Below are 18,392 nucleotides of genomic sequence, written 5' to 3' on the forward strand. Positions count from 1 at the left end.
GACCCGCAAATGCCAGCAGAGCCAGGATTCAAGTCTAGTGTGGTTATTTTCAAAGACACCCCCAAAGCCCCCTTCATACCTGCACCCTTGTCTGATGCTTTTCCAGGGATTTTGGCTGCATCAGTGGAAATGAGAGAGATCATGAAGGCGATCCTAACAACCATGCCTACATTGAGGAAAAATGCCTTTGTGTAAGCTACATTCACAGGCATTATCTTTTTCAGTCTTATAACCGGTCTAACAGTTGGTGAATGCCTAAGTGATTTTTTTTAAGATTTTATTTATTTATTTATTTGAGAGAGAGAATGAGAGAGAGAGAGCATGAGAGGGGGGAGGGTCAGAGGGAGAAGCAGACTCCCCGCTGAGCGGGGAGCCCGATGTGGGACTCGATCCCAGCACTCCAGGATCATGACCTGAGCAGAAGGCAGTCGCTTAACCAACTGAGCCACCCAGGCGCCCGCCTAAGTAATTTCTGACGTATGTTTTTGTTTGTTTAAAAAAGTGGGATCTTGTGTACATTCTCCTTTTGTCTTTCAAACTCATTTGTGGTGGTTTGTTGTTGATTTTTGCCACGTAGATGTTTTAAAGCATTTACTAGTCAAATTTGTTAAACCTTTCTTTAAGATTTATTTTATAAATCATAGAACTAAAAATAAATAAATCATAGAACTAATTTACTCATATTTTTCTTATAGTCTACTTATTTATTGATTTTACCTTTTTCTTAAAAGATTTTGTTTATTTATTTGAGAGAGAGAGCACGCGAGCCAGGGGGAGGGGCAGAGGGAGAAGCAGAAGCAGGGAGCTAGACTTGGGGTTTGATCCCAGGACTCTGGGATCATGGCTTGAGCCAAAGGCAGCTGCTTCACTGACTGAGCCACCCAGGCACCCCAACTTTTTTTTTTTTTTTTTTACATTTAAGTGTTTGGTCCATTTGTGGTGAGGTAGGAATCCAGGTTTTTGTTTTGTTTTATTTTTCAAATGGCCTACTAATTATATCATCTCCATTGATTGACTAACCCAAAGGACTTACTTCTCTGCTGGGTTCCCATCATTCCCACTGGTATTCAGACTAAAACCAACACTGGTGTCAGGGAAGCTCATAAGAAAGGCTGTATTTATTTCTGAAAGAAATCAGAAAATCCTGAGGAGAGTCCCAGGTCCACCCCTGACTTGCAGGATGGCCTTGGACAGGTCCTTTTCTCACTGGGCACCTCATTCTGAATTTAAAGCTCTATGCTGGTGTGGGGGTGGGGGGCAAAGAGAGTGCAAAGCGATTTCTGGCACTGATAATTATCCATCTAAGAGAGTCCTAAAGAATTCTTGCCTTAAAAAGAAATGTAAATTAAAATAACACCAAGAAACCTTTTTTTTTTTTTTTACATCTATCATACAGGCAAATACTGAAAAGATTGATGTACTTACTCATTGTTGGCAAAGATGTAGGAAAATAAAGTCTCCTAAGCTGGCTGCTAATGGGAGTGTAAATTGATTCCGCTTTTTGGAGGGAAATTTGGCCACATTTATCAAATGTAAAATGCACATATTCTTGAACCCAGCTATTCCACTTGGAGGAATTCTGAAAAGTAGAGAATGAGATGAAGATATTCACTGAAATGTTCATTATTGAAAAAAAACTGGAAACAACCCAAATGTCTATCAGTCAAAAGTTGGATAAATGATAATATACTGTAGTAGTTAGGGGTGTTAAAAAGAAAACCACACACCCAAAATAGAGTCAGTTATGCTAGGCCATGTCACCAAACTGGGGCTTAGTAGCTAACCTCATTGCAGTCTTGACCTCCCTCACAGGTCATCTTTTTTTTTTTTAAGATTTTATTTATTTATTTGAGAGAGAAGGAGAGAGAATGAGAGACAGAGAGCACGAGAGGGAAGAGGATCAGAGGGAGAAGCAGACCCTCTGCTCAGCAGGGAGCCCGATGTGGGACTCGATCCCGGGACTCCAGGATCATGACCTGAGCCGAAGGCAGTCGCTTAACCAACTGAGCCACCCAGGCGCCCCCTCACAGGTAGTCCTAACTGGTCAGTCAGGAATCGTATGGTCAGCACCAGTAAGGTAATCTGTTACATGGGCCCTCTCCATCCCCCAAAACAAGATGAGGTAGTCCACCTAATAAGACCCTTTTGTCCCCAAAGGAAGGTGACCTCACCCAAAATAATCCTTTCTTCTGTTTATGATTTCCTTGCCCTGCCTTTAATAACCTTTCCCTTTCTGTAGCCCTTTGGAGCTCCCCTCTACTTGCTAGATGGGAAGCTGCCCGATTCATGAATTGATTCATAAAGCTAATTCGATCTTTAAAATTTACTTGGTTGAAATTTTGGTCTTTAACAGGGGTTTGAATTCTGGCTTCCCCACTTCCTAGCTGTGTGACATTGTGCAAATGACTTAACCTCTCTGTATCTGAGTTTTCTCATTAGTAAAAATTGAGTGACAATAGAGTCTACCTCATAGTCTTGTTGTGAGGGTTAAATGAGCTAATACTATAAAGTACTTACAGCAGTGTCTGGCACATAGTGAGTACCCCCAAAATATGAGTTATAACCATAACATATGTTTGGGTAGAAATTTTGAAAGTTTATTGAGTGTTGTTTCAGTGATATGTTGGATGGTATCTTTGGGGGTTACCTGACTCTGCAGGGGTCTGAGTCTTTCATTGTGTTTGACCAGACTATTTCACAACCCTGTAAGTTACAGAAAAGTGATGGTAATACAAATTATCCTTGCCCACAGAAACGCAAACTGATCTTGCCCTATAAATGTACAATTTAAGAGATAATTCCAAATACCACTTTATTGCCCTAAAGACAATAACCAACTTTGCATCTATTAGCAAATTTATATATAGATCTAGATCTAGATATATCTGATTCTCCTTTGAACTGGTTTTAGTTTATGACTGTTTCTTTCATTAATTATTGAGTTACATACAATCTTTGACAAGTGTTCCTTTTATATTTGTATGAGAGTCACAATATTGCCTTTTAAAAATTTGTAACAGTATTTCTAGTTTGATCCTCTCCTCATTATGAAGATTCATGTCTCTACACTTTTAGAGAAAGCCTAGAAGGATGAACACAAAAAATGTTTATGAAGAATATCTCAGGGAGGGGGGCACCTGGCTGGCTCAGTAGGCGGAGTGTACAACTCTTGATCTCGGGGTTGTGAGTTTGAGCCCCACATTGGATGTACAGGTTACTTAAAAATAAAATCTTGAAAAAAAAATGTCTCGGGCAGGGGTAGGTAAATAATATTGCAGTTGAAAGAGTCTTCAAAGACTCTTTGAACCAGACTGGAGAAACCAAAGACTCCGGCTAGAGCTGGACTGGGGTGAGGGGCATCGCCTCACGGTCCCTGCCAGGAACTGGGGAGAGAGGCACCATCCCCCTCCCCCCGGGACCCAGGAGGCCAGGCCAGGCAGTGGATTCTGGCATCCAGTCTTAAGTTCCTCATTATTATGTGCAGTGTTCCCCAGCCTTGAGGCCCCGAATTGCACAATTTTGCCATTTCAGTGAACTACCTACACTACTATTTACTTAATATTTTTCTGTAAGTCTATTCACTTTTTTTTTTTTAAGATTTTATTTGTTTATTTGACAGAGACACAGCGAGAGCGGGAACACAAGCAGGGGAGTGGGAGAGGGAGAAGCAGGCTTCCCGCTGAGCAGGGAGCCCACGTGGGGCTCGATCCAGGACCCTGAGATCATGACCTGAGCCGAAGGCAGGCACTTAATGACTGAACCACCCAGGTGTCCCAGTCTATTCACTTTTAATAACAAGGACATTTATATGGCAATGTAGATGGGAAATCAACATCATTTCCATAAAAATAAATACAAGGAAAACAGAACAGTGTGATTAAATTTTAGCTAGATACTGTTGCCTGCTTTCTCTTTGTTAAAAAGGGAGATGGGCACATGTTAGAGAAGTTTTACAAGGAAATCAGATACTAGGAGAGGCTTTCCTGAATTTAATCAGAAGGAATGGAAGATAATGGAAAATACAGTAACTGCCTTACAATGTGATCATTACTTTTTTCCAAAGATTTACTTATTTATTTGAGAGAGAGAGAGAAAGAGACAGAGAGAGCACAGGGGGAGGGACAGAGAGAGAGGGAAAGAGAATCTCCTGCAGAGTCCCCCCTGAGCACAGAGCTCAATGTGGGGCTCAATCCCACCACCCTGAGATCATGTGCGGCTCAGTTACTTAATGCCTTTGTGTAAAACAGCTTCAATGAGGTGTGGTTCCTCCACTATACTGGCCATACTTTAGAAAATGCTGTGGACAGGACCCTGCTCTCCCACCAACTAGCTGAGTGACCTTGGGAAAGCTCCTCTACCTCTCTGAACCCCCGATTCCTCACCTGCAAAAGGGCTATGTATGCAGAAATGAATCCAGAGGCTTCTCTGAGAGAGAATAATGGTGATAATGATGAGGATGATAATGATGCTATCAGGGAGGCATTGGTAGAATTCCTTAAGCTAGTGTTCGGTGTGCTTTGGGGAAGTGAGTCACTAGTCTGGGTCTTGGCTTAAGCAAAGAAAAGCAGAGAGAAGAGCGCAGGGAGAGCAGAGAAAAGCCGCTGGGTCCGCAGAAATGAGCTATCCACCAGGATGGGTTTGTGCAAAATGGAAGTGCTCCCTGGATTCTCAGAAATGTCAAGGAAGTGAAACTGAATAAGGATATTGGACTTCTGGTGGTCATGTGGAATGGATGTTCGGACAGTACTGGTTGATTACTAAAGCGAAGGATAACTGCTAAATGCCAAACAGTGAGGAGCTGAGTATTATGATTATTGTCCTCCGCTTTACATACAAGGAAAATGAGACTCTATAATACTAGGCGACTGGCAGAAAATTCACAGCAGACCTATGCTCCATGCCTTCATTCTTTTCAGTATTTCAACAAATGTTCTCAACATGCTTAAGCCCTGGGTCAGGGCAGCTCTGGGATAGATACACACATTAGAAAATAAGAAGAAGATGAGGATTTGTAAAACAAAGTGGACAACATGATCTTATTTACGTAAAAGAAAAAACAGTGAAGCTATGTCTTCATGTATGTGCACCCACATATACAAAGGCTTAGAAACAGATCTGTAGGGACACCTGGGTGGCTCAGTCGATTGAACATCTGCCTTTGGCTTGGGTCATGATCTGGGGGTCCTGGGATCAGGTCCTGGGATCGAGTTCCGCATTGGGCTCCTTGCTCAATGGGAAGTCTGCTTCTCCCTCTGCCTGTCTCTCTCTGTCTCTGACAAATAAATAAAATCTTTGGGAAAAAAAAAAGAAATAGATCTGGTAGCAATGTTAACCACTGGGTGGAGTCAGGTAGGGAAACAGGGACTTTAGCTTTACCTGTATTGTTTGAGATACTAGTAGTAGTAATAATAATAATAATAATAATGCATTTCTTTTTTTTGATGGGTATATAGGAATTTTTATTATACTATTTTCATGTGGTTCAAAAATTACATAAGAAAAGTTTTTTGAAATTGTATAGATAATAAAGGGGAACATACAGATAAATTTTAGCACATCCAGGGGCTTGAGGCTATTTTGTATCACTCACTCTATTGTCTGGTATAGAGAAGGTTGTCAGTTTAATAACATAAAACTTAAACAAAACAGAAAAAACCAGTCACCTTGAAGCCCCTCTTACTGGTCAAGGTATTGATTCCCACCACAGCTTCTTGCCCGATCACCTGGCTCTTTTACACATACGCAGTCTTACACTTTTCCAATGAGTATTTATTATTAGTTAAGCCATGATTCAGAATCCCAGGGTGGGGATCACCATGCACCCAGGTCCCCCTTCACCTCCCTGGGAGAAGGAGGGAGGACAGAGGAGAGGTGGGTGAAGCCAGTTCAGATCTTCCCAGGAAATGTGCCTTCTGCCCGCCGGTCGTCCCAGGCTGATACCCAGGATATGGGGCAGAGGGACTTGTACACACGACGGTACCATTCGCACACGGAGACATCACCCCCTTTAGCAGTCATTGCCTTCTCACAGCGGTGGAAGTCCAGGTAGTTCTGCCAGCAGTTCCTGGTCTGGTTCTGGTTGGGGAAGTGGCTGTCAAAAGGGGCAGTCTGGTAGTTCTTTTTTTTTTTTTTTTTATAGCAATCGGGTATAAGCTTTTTTGTTTATTATTATTTATTTATTTGACAGAGAGAGACACAGCGAGAGAGGGAACACAAGCAGAGGGAGTGGGAGAGGGAGAAGCAGGCTTCCCGCGGGGCAGGGAGCCAGATGCGGGGCTCGATCCCAGGACCCCGGGATCACGACCCGAGCCGAAGGCAGACGCTTAACGTCTGAGCCACCCAGGCGCCCCAGTCTGGTAGTTCTTGATTTTGGTCTTGATGTCTTCTGCCACGGTACTGATTCTAAACACACCACAGCAGCACCTCACAGCTCAATGTGACCCTCAGCAGAAACGCCAGAGCCGGACCCAATAATAATACATTTCTGTATTATTTGGGTTATTAAAAATTTTTTAAATGACGGTACGAGCTGAATTGTGTCCCAGCCTCAATTTATATGTTGAAAGTCCTAACCTCGGCACCTCAGAACGTGGCTGTATTTGGAGATAAGGTGTTTAAGAGGTAATTAAGCTAAAATGAGGTCATGGGGAAGGGCTCTAATCCAACATGACTAGTGTCCTTACAGGCAGAGGAAATCTGGGACACAGAGACACACACAGGGAAGAACATGTGAAGACACAGGGAGAAGTTGGCCATCTATGAGCCAAGGAGAGAGGGCTCAGAAGAAACCAACCCCCTGACACCTTGATCTTGGACTTCCAGCCCCCAGAATTGTGAGAAAATAAATTTCTGTGGTTTAAAAGCCACCCAGTCTATGATGTTTGTTATGGCCACTGCTAATGAAAAAAAATATTCAATAACCCTTGTTCATGATGGTAAGGCAGCCTTCATTCTGGACTATAGCGTTAGGTATAGGAGCTGTGATGGGATTTTACAGTGGGGAAGAGAGATGGGCTCAACTCCAAGCAGAGCATGGGCTACTAGGAATTTGTAGCCAGGGAGTAGCGTGGGGTCAGGGGAAGGAAAATTACTAAGAGGAAACATCAGGAGGTGTGTGTGGTGGGGTACTGGCTAAACTGACCTAACAGATTTTTATTGAAGACAGGCCCGGTGTTTGGAAGTCATCTGATGGATGGTGGAGGATGAGGAACCTGATCAGACAGTGGAGGTGATCAGGTATCAAGAGTTGGGGGTTCTTGCTAAAATGACTTAGCAGGGTTCTTGTTAAAACTGGATTTTATAAGGGAATGCACAGATGGGTCCCAGAGAAGGTTCAGGAGGCTGACTAAAGTTTACTCAAGCAAAGAATTTTTGTTACAGTCCCAGCAAATGAACACAATGACCAAGGTAAGTTCCTGACTTCCAGGAGCTTCTAGCCTCGTGGGAGAAGCAACTAATAGTACAACCCTACTACGATACCAGAAAAACTGGGGAAGGTGCTACAAATGCAGAAGTAGGGTACCACAGAACCCCAGGGTGGGAGGACACTATTGTGTCTGCAGGTTTCACTGAGGAAGTGGCTTTTAAGCTGGGCCTTGAATGATGAGTAGCAGAGAGAACTCGGGGGTGGGTTGTTGGGGGTGGGGAGTGGGAAAGATAGGGACTCTTTCTGGAGGAAACACACAAGCAAAGACCTGGCCGTGAAGGTCTGTTCTGGGTCAGGTTGAGACAGAGGAGCTACACCTGAGCACAGGCTTCCCAAGAAGACCAGGGAGATGTAGCTGGAAGCATTCTTTGGAAGGTGCCATTTGTCGGCTCTTGGCTAACATGGAGGGAGTAACATCGTCATATTTGCTTTGTAGGAAGACCACCCTGACAGTCCATGAGCCAGGGGTTGAAAAGTGATGGTCCGAGCACCTTCTGTGGAGCACCTCCAATCAGGTCCACAGAAATGTTTTGTTTGGCTCTTCTAGTTTTTTTTTTTTAATTAACTGTTCTAACAGTCAACAAATTATGAATAATTAATTTGAATAAGTCAATTAATAATTTATTAATATAATTTGAATGTGCATATTTATAATAAATATTCCATCGATTTTATATGAACAAATGAAATAAAATCTCTTATAATCATGTTAATATATTTATATGTAAATTATAGAGATTAATAAGTTGGAAGAGCTCATAAAATTTCAAATTTTTTGAAAATCTTTTAATAAGGGTTGTGGGTTGAACCGTGTTTGCACACAAGGTATGTTGAAGTCCTAACCTTTGGTTACCTGTGAATTTGACCTAATTTGGAAATAGAGTCTTTGCAGATGCAATTAAGATGAGGTCATGCTGGAGCAGGAGAGGCCCTTAATCCAATATGAACTGTGTCCTTATAAGAAGAGAATAAGGGACAGAGATACACCAGAGGGAGAATGCCATGTGGCTGATGACAGAGGCAGAGACTGGAACAATGCAGCTTCAAGCCAAGGAACAGCAAGGATTGACGGTTACCACCAGAAGCTAGAAGAGGCAAGGAAGGATTCAGCCCGCTTTCAGAGGGTGCAGAGCCCTGCCAACGTCTTGATTTCAGATTCCTGACTCCCAGAACTGTGGGAGAACACATTTCTGTTGTTTTAAACTCCCCAGTCTGTGGTAGTTTGTGACTGCAGCTGTAGGAAGCATACAAGAAGGAACCTGTGTGCCCTCCTGGCAACAATTGGCTGGCATCCCCTCCCAGGTGGCATCCCTCATTCCTCCTAAGGTGCGGACTCAGCAGCAATAGTTCAGGAGAGAGATGAGGTCTCAACTAACGCACTAGCAATGGGTGAAAAGGTTTGTTCTTAGAAATAGCCATTCTTTACTTTGTGGAAAGGGATAGAGTAATATCTATTATTATTACGTATTATAGATTATATTTTATATCATTACCATGAGTCAGGTCCTATGCTGAGGGCTTTTTTTTTTTTTAAGATTTGTTCATTTGAATGAGAGCGTGCGCAAGAGAGAGCACGAGCAGGGGGGTAAGGGCAGAGGCAGAGGGAGAAGCAGACTCCCCGTGGAGCAGGGAGCCCAATGTAGGGCTCCATCCTAGGACTCTGGGATCATGACCTGAGCCAAAGGCAGACGCTTAACTGACTGAGCCACCCAGGTGCCCTGGTGAGGTCTTTTATATGTTGTACCACTTAATCCTCCCCACAACGTTATATAAAATCCCCACTCTATAGATGAGAACACTGAGGCTTGGAAAGGTTACACTGCTTAGGTGATAAGAACTAACATTGAGTCATTGCCTACGAGGTGCCAGGCACTGAGCTGAGCCCTTTATGTTGAGCTCACTGAATCCTCACAATACCCTTCGAGGTAGGTACCATTAGTAACTCCAATTATTTCCCCTCTCCTCTGTTGAGATGAGGAAAGTGAGGCACCACAGGTCAAGTAACTTGCTCCAGTTAGTCACCACTGGAGCTGGATGATGGATGCAGCATTCTGTGTTCTCCGTGTTTCTGTCTGGATCCACAGCCCTTGCTCTATAAAGGCGTGGACTTGCTGGTTATCTTTCATTCATTTGTTCGCTGATGAATGCTTTTGTTTTATGCATATTTGAAGGGGGCAGCTGGGTGTAGCAGAGAGAGTACAGGTTCAAGTGCTCAGAGACTTGGGTTCTGGTCTGGCCTGGGCTTCAGTTTCCCCATCTGTGAAATGTGCAGATTCTCCTGGCCAATCTTGAAGGTCCCTTCTTGCACCAAGAGTCTATATTTTTGTGATTCCCCAGCCTTGGGAAAAAGTTACCAATCATTAATACAACAGCTCAGGATGCTAACTCATTTGCCAACGCCTCAGCAAATAAATGACAGAGCCAGGAGTTGAATCCAAGTACACCAAGTACCAAAAGCCTCTCCACTTCCCCCTGAGTTCGGAAAAGAGAGGAACTAAAACAGAGACGGAGGACATACTGCTGCCAAACCAGATCCGTGTGAGCAACACAACTGGGACCAACGTCCAAAGTCCAGGAGTTCTGACTGGGGAGCTGGCCTGGTGTGGGCCTGTTACACCCTCTTGTGGAGCTTGTCCGCAATGCTCTGGTCAGCCAGCTTTTTCATTTTGAAACCAGAATAGATGGAGGAATCAGGGAAGCAGGAAGTAGTTGTCCCAAGAGATTTGAAAACCAGTGACCCCAGCTATTGTCCTAAAACAGAGACTGTTTGAAGGCATCTGTCCCTTAGTGAAGCCCAGATGACCTGTGTTCATTTACTGATGAAGCAGATTGTTTATTGTTTCTGTTTTTACGTCTTGTACATACTTGTATCAGGTATAAACAGTAATCCAACAGAAATGGTACCCTTCTTCCTTAGCTCAGGGTGACGGAGGTCAGACATTAAACCTATAAAACCCAGAATACAATGAAGGCAAGAAAGAATTCTTCCTTCACACACCCTTTTCTCTGCTCTCTCTCCAATACCTGGATGGGAAAAGAATCTTAGGCAAGATCGAAGAATGAGAGATAAGGATTTTTAAGCATAATAATCCATTAAAATTATGTCCATCTGCTCTCAAAAGTTTCACTTGTGTCACAGATACTGTGTTCTGGGGATTCTAAAATAACTAAATCCTCACCTACACTGAGGTACTACGAGGAAGGGGTTAGCACCTTTCCCCACAGTGAAGCCAGAGGCAGTGCCCAGAATTAGGCTTGAAGTCTGCAGGGACGTCCTCCAGAAGCGACCTGACACCCTGGGCACCCAAGAGGGGTGGGAATGAGGGGGGCGGGTTATGGTGGAGAGGAATTTTAGACCTATTTCTAACCTTCACAACAATCCAATAAACTAGGGGCTACCATACCTATTTTACAGATGAGGAAACTAAGGCCCAGAGAGATTAAGAAGCTTGCCTAAGTCTGAGAGCTAATAGGCTGTGGAGTTGGGAATCTAAGTCTTGGCAAAGCAATAGATTAGCAATCCAAAGTCTGGTTTCTAGTCCCAGGTCTGAACCCGCTTGCTGAGTGACTGTTGAGCAAGTCATTTAACATCTCAGATCTCCGTTTTCTCTTCTGCATAATGGAGGCTTGGCTAAAAAGGTGTCCATAGACCCTTCCTGGTTTGCCAATATAAGAGTCTGAGCAGAAAAACAGGAAGGAGGCCCTGAGGGGTTCCAATGGACAGGAGGAGAGAGGAGCTCAAGTCCAAGTGCAATCATTAGTCACTGAAGAGTGAATCACTGGTGAGTGAATGCCTTGTTAACTGTGATGTGTGCTCACTCCCAAACGGATCTCACAGCTTTCTCAGTAAGAGAACACAGGACTTATGAGACCTCAGATTCCCTTATCCAGCAGATTAAAGTTTTAAACAGAAGTACATCCATAAAAACCTTCAAAATATTAACTGCTATGTGAGGTTTTTTGTGGGGAGTGGGTGCTTAAGGAGGGGATTGACAGGGGATAGAGCCCACCTATTTGGACCCCAGAGTATGCCAGGGAGGTTCAAATAGGTGGGCTCCATCCCTCCTCTGCCCCTTCCCAAAATGTTTGGGGTGGCACAGCAGGTATGGGAAAGGGAAGGCCCAACCCAGTTTGCCCCGGGTTCTACTCTGGCCAGTCTTTCTGACCAGCAGAGCCATCAGGTGCCTGGTTCCCATTCTTCCTCTCTTCCTTCTCTCTCCCAATTATTTTTATCATTCGGCAGAAACCCTTCTGATCTTGGTTGAATGCCATGACAGCAGATAAAGGTTTTTGTTTTTGTTTTTGTTTTCCTTTCCCAGTTTACATGGAGGAACTGCTCCAGGAACTATTCATTTTGGCCCTCAGAAATAATAATGGAGGCTACCGTTTCCCATGGGCTCATTCACTACCAGGCACTCGGCAAAGAGCTTTGCATGCTTTACCTCATTTTCTCTTCACGACTACCAGAGGAATTAGACACTCCTATTTCCTCCTTTTGGAGGCAAGGAAATGAAGAATTAGAGACTTTACGGAACCTATCCAAAGACACACAGCTCCTCAGAGGCCAGGCTGGGGCTCAAATTCAATTACAGTGTTGGATAATTTCCGACCTGTCAGTGTGGGTCCTTCTTGTATTAGAAATACAATGTGTTATGGCTCCTTCCTCCACTATTTCTAATCCTCGCTCTGTGTTCATCGTGGATGGTAGAGGGGAACCCCCTTTTCTCCAGTCTGGGTTTCAACGGGGAAGGGTTTTTTCTAAGCACATTTCCTGCTTTCTCTCCCTGCTTTATCCATTCCTGGGTAGATGAGGAACTGCTCCCTTTGGCAAATTTGAGAATACCTGGTTGTGCTCAACTCAGCATTGTCCTCCTTCTTAAGGGGAGGGAGCTGCTCCTGGGGCTCTGCCCCCTGTTAGCCGTGGGGGCTGTCCTGGTCTTGCAGCCAGGTTCTGGGGTTCACTGTTAGTGGTGCCCTTCAGCTACCAGCCCTGAAAACTTCTTCTCCAACCTGGTTTATTATCACTAGTAAAGGTGATTTTTACTGGCCCCCCCTCTGCTCCTTTTTGTTTTATGTCCCAGCTTATTCAGAATGCAGGCAAAGCAAATGGGATGCCATTTACTCAGAGTCCCTCAGAGAGGCCAAAAGGGGGCATCCTGGAGGAATTACACTGGTGGGAAAATTTCATGGTCTGCTGCTGGCTCCAATCCTTACCTTGGTGACTTCAGAGTGTAACTCCAACTTCCCCAGGCCTTTGAAGTCTAATGCCTGCCCCCTCTTAAGCAAAAGGTGGTGTGGCAGAAATGGCTAGTTGTTTCTCAGTGTCTGTTCTTTTCTCCCCTTATTAATAATAATCCTGCCCAGAATAAAGACTAAATCCCCCAGCATCCCTTGCAGCTAGGTGTGTGGCCACATGACTCATCAATGGGATGTAAGGAGAGGTGAAGAGCACAACTTCTGGGTCATACATTAAAGGGAAGGCCCTTACTAACTGCTTCTTTTCCTCCCTTCTGCTGGCTGGAATGGGACATGATGGTGGCAGCTGAAGTAAGTTATTTTGAACCATGAGACGGAACCTATGTTTTTTGGGTAGCAGTGCAACAACCAAGGACGATCTGAAAAATGGCCACCTTCGAGCTGCCATATCAGTTCTTGACTACCTATCCAGACTTCCTTGTGAGAGAGCAGTAAACCTCTAACTTGTGAAAGCCTCTGTCATTTTTGGGTCCCTTAGTTACAGCATCTGAACCCCATGTATCCTAACTAACACAGGTAGGAACCCAAGAAGTTGCTTCCCAATTTCAGGGAGGGGTGGAAGGATCTGGCACCTGACTGACATGTATGAGGGAATCAGTGAAGGAGGGAAGGATAGAAGGATCAAGCATTCGTTGAATGCTTAGGGTATTCCTGACACTTTCAGCCATACTTTCTCAGTTGATCTGAACAACAATTCCATTGGGATGCATTTATTATTCCATTATGTAGTTGAAGCTCAGAGAAGTTAAGTAATTTGACTAAGATCACATAGCTGATAAAATGTTTGCTAGAAATAGGAGCTAAAGTCACTGTGGTCCTCAAAACCATCTTCTTTCATCTACGGCATACCCCTCACTAACTCACCAAATGTAGTACAACACAATGAAATCTTGCCCCTGTTGGAAGACAACCCTCCATGGGTCTCTTCTGTTTCTGCATATCTTGTGAGCAGAGGCACCGACTGTCGTTTAACCCAGACTATTTTTTCAGGGATGTTTGTTTAGCAAACAGCCTTCGAAGATAGAGATAGTTTCCCTCCAGAGCAAAGGGCAGAAATGCGTACTCTCCACTATGAAAGATTTGGTTTCCTTAAGCTCAGAGTTCCTTTACTGTAACACATTGTGTGTTCAGACAGCCAAGAACGGATGCAAAAGTGTTAACGTTCATGCTGCATGCTGGGTTGTGGAGAATATAGTCCTTTATCTCTGACCCAGAAGTTTCATGTCTTCTGCTTCTGTCCATGAAACTGCATTAGGTTAAATTTTCAGCTTGCAACTAGGGTAAAATCCCAGTTCTTGACAGCACCTGCCAAATTTGTGTCATGGTGACAGTCACCATCAGTTTGATACACTTGTGTCACATCACGCATGCTTTTAACTTACATTATTTCAACTAAATGTAAAGGTCAACAGAGCAATAAAGAAAATTTAAATACTACTCTGTATGTGATAAAAGAGCTGAATCTGTTATTTTATTAGTAGATCTCAGTTTTCGTGTAGATCTCACGGCGTGCTCATTTGGCCATAGTGAGTGTGATTCTAAAGTTCAAAGATGCACATTTTTTTCATGTAACATGGCCTCTAAATCCAAACCACCCACTTCTTCAGGTGGTCAGCCAAAGAGATGGCTATCAGATCTGACACTAGAGGAAAAATAAGAGATGATAAATCAGTCTCTAGTGCGGAGCTTTCCTGAAAAATTTTAAGTACACTTTTCACCTTATATAATTTTATTGTTGTTGCTGTTGTTGTTAACTTTAGAAATTATGCCCTAATAAGCTATGATGCCAAAGGATTATGTTTTGGGGGGATTGGTATAGGTGGAGGGGTATGTCGGAGGGGGGACTATTTAAACGGTCACAATATTTCTTTTACAATTGAGTAGAATGCATACGTATCATTTATACGTATACATTTATGCATCATTCTTCTTTTGTATCATCAATTTGCATCTAATCTCTTCTCCTATCCAGAGACTAAAGAGTCTTATGCACTTGATTTTTACTTCTCTGTTAATCTGCTAAATTTTGAAGTTCATCAATTGCTCTTTTTTTCTTTTTGGTTGATGTAGTAGTTTTTTTTTATTGTTTGTTTTTACTTAATTGAATTATGTATCACTGGAGAGTAACCAACTAAACTTAAAAATACATTAGGCATTTCAATTAGGTAGCACGTGTACACGGTAATAAAATTCAGAGTATAAATTGTATTGGTTTTGCTGTATCTTCAATATTATCCAGGAATTGGAATACCAATATTTTAATATCTGGTTCTGGAATGGTGGCAACTCCAAAACCACCAGACAAAAAGGGGGTAAACGTAGAGAGAGAGACAGAGAGAAAGGGAAAAAAAAAATCTATAATTCGAGATGCGACTATGAACGAAAAATCCAAAATAAATGAACAAAATTAACCAATGAAATGAAGCCTTTAAGGCGATTATTATTAAATAAGGAGATTATTATTAAACACAACAGATAGATCTGAAAGTAACTTCAAATGTTTAGCCTTTGGAAAAAGATAAAGAATAAGAAAACACCTATTTTTACAAAAGAAATTATAAATATATAAACGGGTAAAAATGTAACAAGAATGAGTAGATATGACAAAGCAGTAGTACCTGGAGTGATCCCATTCATCTCCCTAGGAAGGGGTGACACCTCATCAGTTTGCTTTATCTTCCAGCTGACTGCCAGCTTGTGTCATTTATGCCATATCACGATGATGAACATCTCTTTGCTGCACTCCAGTCTAGGACTGAGAGAGCAAGGTATGTATGGGTTGGTGAGGCAGTTTCAGTCCCTCCCCATCTAAAGCCCTCCACCATGCCATCCAAAGCCCCCTGCCATGTGGTCTCTCTCTTGTGTTTTCCTTTGCCAAGGATACAATGGGGCAGAGCTGATCAGTTAGTCCAATGCCCAAACAGATATCTGGGGGGTTGCCAGTCTCCTCTTTCTCTAGGCACTCCCAGGCTTCACTAGTGATTCTCCTGGAGCCTTCCTCCCTTGCCTCTAGGAAGTGATACAATCCCCCATGGAGGGAGAAGAAGGGATGAGTCTCTTTCTAGGACATTGTTCTTTCCTAAAGCCTGACTTCCCTCTCAACTCTTCATTCCTTCCACTGATTAGTGGTGATGGTTTGTCTGTGGAGGGAGGGGATGGGAATGGAGAATGCGTGGGGAGTAGTAGAGTGGAGGCAGGGATTGGTGGAAGGGCTGGTTTCTCGAACAATGGCTCCTCAAATGTTCTCCTGGAAGATAGCTAGTTCCAGTCACTGGTAGTGGGTTCCTTATGAACTTTTTGGTTTTCAGAGTTGGGCCTCAGCAGCAGTTTCAGGACAGTAGGAAAAATCCCTCTCAATGTCCATTTACACAAATACATATATTTCCCCCCCCACCTCCTTACATAGTTTAACAGATGTTGGCATACTATTTACTTTTCTCCTTGTTTTCACTTGAAGTATTTCCTAGAGATTGTTCCATATCAGGACACACTCATGTGCCTCAATCTTTAATTGCTGCACACATTCCACAGTATGGGTGTATTAAAATGTATTACAACAGTTCTCTAGTGATAGTTTGTCTCTAGTCTTTTACAAACGGTGCTGCACTCAATATTTTGTTTATACGTCTCTTTTCATATAAGCAGCCTTAAAAAAAAAGTTAACTAGAAACCCTGATAGGCATCCAATGAACAGTTCTAATTATGCTGCAATTGGTCACAATCCCTCCCTTGAAAATTCTGTGACTTATTACAAGAAATGACAATTTCTATAGTCTTCAACTGTATTGCTTGGCATGTAATAGGCACATTGCATTCACGTTTCTCTTCAGTGCTGCATCCAAGGTAATGTCTTCCACAGAGACTTAAGTAACAACCAGGGATCTACAACTAAGCTGCTACAAGTGGAAATAAGGGATGAAGTCTAGAATGGTGCTTAGGAATGGGTGTTCTGAAGTCACATGTGCCTGAATTCAAGTCCCAGCACTGCCAATTTTTATGTCTTTTATAAAGTCTTTGCCCTATATGACACTCAGTTTTCTCATTCATAAAATGGGCAAATATAGCACTGACTTCGTGGGGGTGTTGTAGATATTAAATAAGAAAGTATACATGATTCTTAGGTCAGTTCCTGTTTCAGAGTAGGTGTTCAATAAGCATTAGCTAGGTTTCAATTCAGGTGACAATTGGACATACAGAAACTTTCTAGCCAGACCTAAGTTCACAGCTGGACAAGTAATGGCAATTGTTTCACAGCTTTCTTCTTTACTTGGCACCGGCAAATTTCTTGATTTCAGAGATGTTAAATTATGACCACAAACTATACTTATCGGAATTAAAGAATGTAGGAATAGAAGCATAGACCTATAGGCCTAGAAGGGATTTCAACATAACCTTATATTGGATTATCATGTAATAGCCATTCCCATGTATTAGAAACTTATATGTCAAGCATTTTGTATATATTATCTCATTTAATTTTCACAGGACCCATGTGAGATAGGTATCATTATCCTTATTTTGCAGAAATGACTGTGGATCTGAGGAATCAAGTGACATGCCCAATGGTGAATCATTAGTAAGTTGAAGATCAGGGATTCACACCCAGATCTTTCTGAAAATAAGAGATTTGTAAACTGCCATACACTTTTCGAGGAAATCTCACTTACCTAAGGCAAAGCTAGCTTATGAAGGCTCTTCAATGCCAAGAGAGAAAGAGCCTGAACTTCATTTTGGTGGCCTGAAGGAGGGCAGTCTTATCCATTAGGCGCAAGCACAGTGCCTGGAGCCCACAATACTTTTAGGGACCCACAAAAATGTTTTAAGGGCTTTTAAAGTCGGAAAAGAAAGACGAACTTTTAGGTTGAAGAAAATGTTTTGCTGTATAACATTAATATATTCATCTGTATACCAATTTAGTTGTAAAATATGAACTATATAAATATATTTATGTGTGTGTGTGTGTGTGTGTGCACGTGTGTGTATATCTCCACAAACACAAGGCCAAAGTGTCGAGGTTCCACGAAAGTCCAAGCGGCCTTGCGCTGAGGTGCGCTAAACTTTCTGGGAAGATGATAATAGCAGACCAAGTTGGAAGAGCGGAGGGGTGGTGGGAGGTGGTTAAATTGTGAAAAATGTGGTCACAATTTTTCTCCTCCCATCAAGGAGAGGTTATAAAGGACAGAGATGAAACATTGAAAGTGCCACGTTCTAGCTGCATGATCTAGGACCAGTGACTTGATCAACATGAGCCTCAGTTTCGCCATTGGTAAAATGGGGATAAGTACCTCCTGGGGTTGTTCGACAGGGACCTCGTGTGCCTTGTTCACTGCTATGTACGAATCGCTCAATATATACTTGTTGAGTGAACGCAGTAAACGTGTTGCTTAGCATTGTGGCCAGTGTAGCACAAGCGTACAGTAAGTAGTACTTGCATTAAAAATAGTAAAAAGGCGAAAGATTTATGCAATCTGAAGAGAAACCAGAGTAAAAAGGCCACAAAGTGACAAGCCTAGCCCTTCGAGACCCAGTCGTAGTTCCACGCGAACCTGCGCAGTAACTTACCTAAAACGCGAGCGCACTCGACTGCGCTTGCGCATAGGCGCTCTTCTCCGCCCCTTCAGGCTCCACGGCCAGTGGGGCGGGCCTCGGCGGCGGCGCGACTAGTCCACAAGGAAGGGCTGAGGAAGGGGCGTGGCTAGCAGGCCGGGGC

At 43.0% G+C, this 18,392-nt stretch overlaps 1 long non-coding RNA gene across 2 annotated transcripts; it reads right to left on the reverse strand.

Annotated features, from left to right (window-relative positions):
• Positions 1-1,465: 1,465 nt before the first annotated feature.
• On the reverse strand, positions 1,466-18,374 carry LOC113935032. 2 transcript variants are annotated; one of them, XR_003523864.1, is made up of 3 exons: positions 18,245-18,374; positions 15,301-15,437; positions 1,466-1,579 (listed from the first exon to the last, which is right to left on the reverse strand). It is a non-coding gene; the product is annotated as an uncharacterized LOC113935032 (long non-coding RNA). The 2 variants fall into 2 exon arrangements; XR_003523863.1 differs by lacking the exon at positions 1,466-1,579 and adding an exon at positions 14,197-14,324.
• Positions 18,375-18,392: the final 18 nt, after the last annotated feature.

Source organism: Zalophus californianus, chromosome 13 (assembly GCF_009762305.2).
Source record: "Zalophus californianus isolate mZalCal1 chromosome 13, mZalCal1.pri.v2, whole genome shotgun sequence".
Classification (NCBI taxonomy): Eukaryota; Metazoa; Chordata; class Mammalia; order Carnivora; family Otariidae; genus Zalophus; species Zalophus californianus.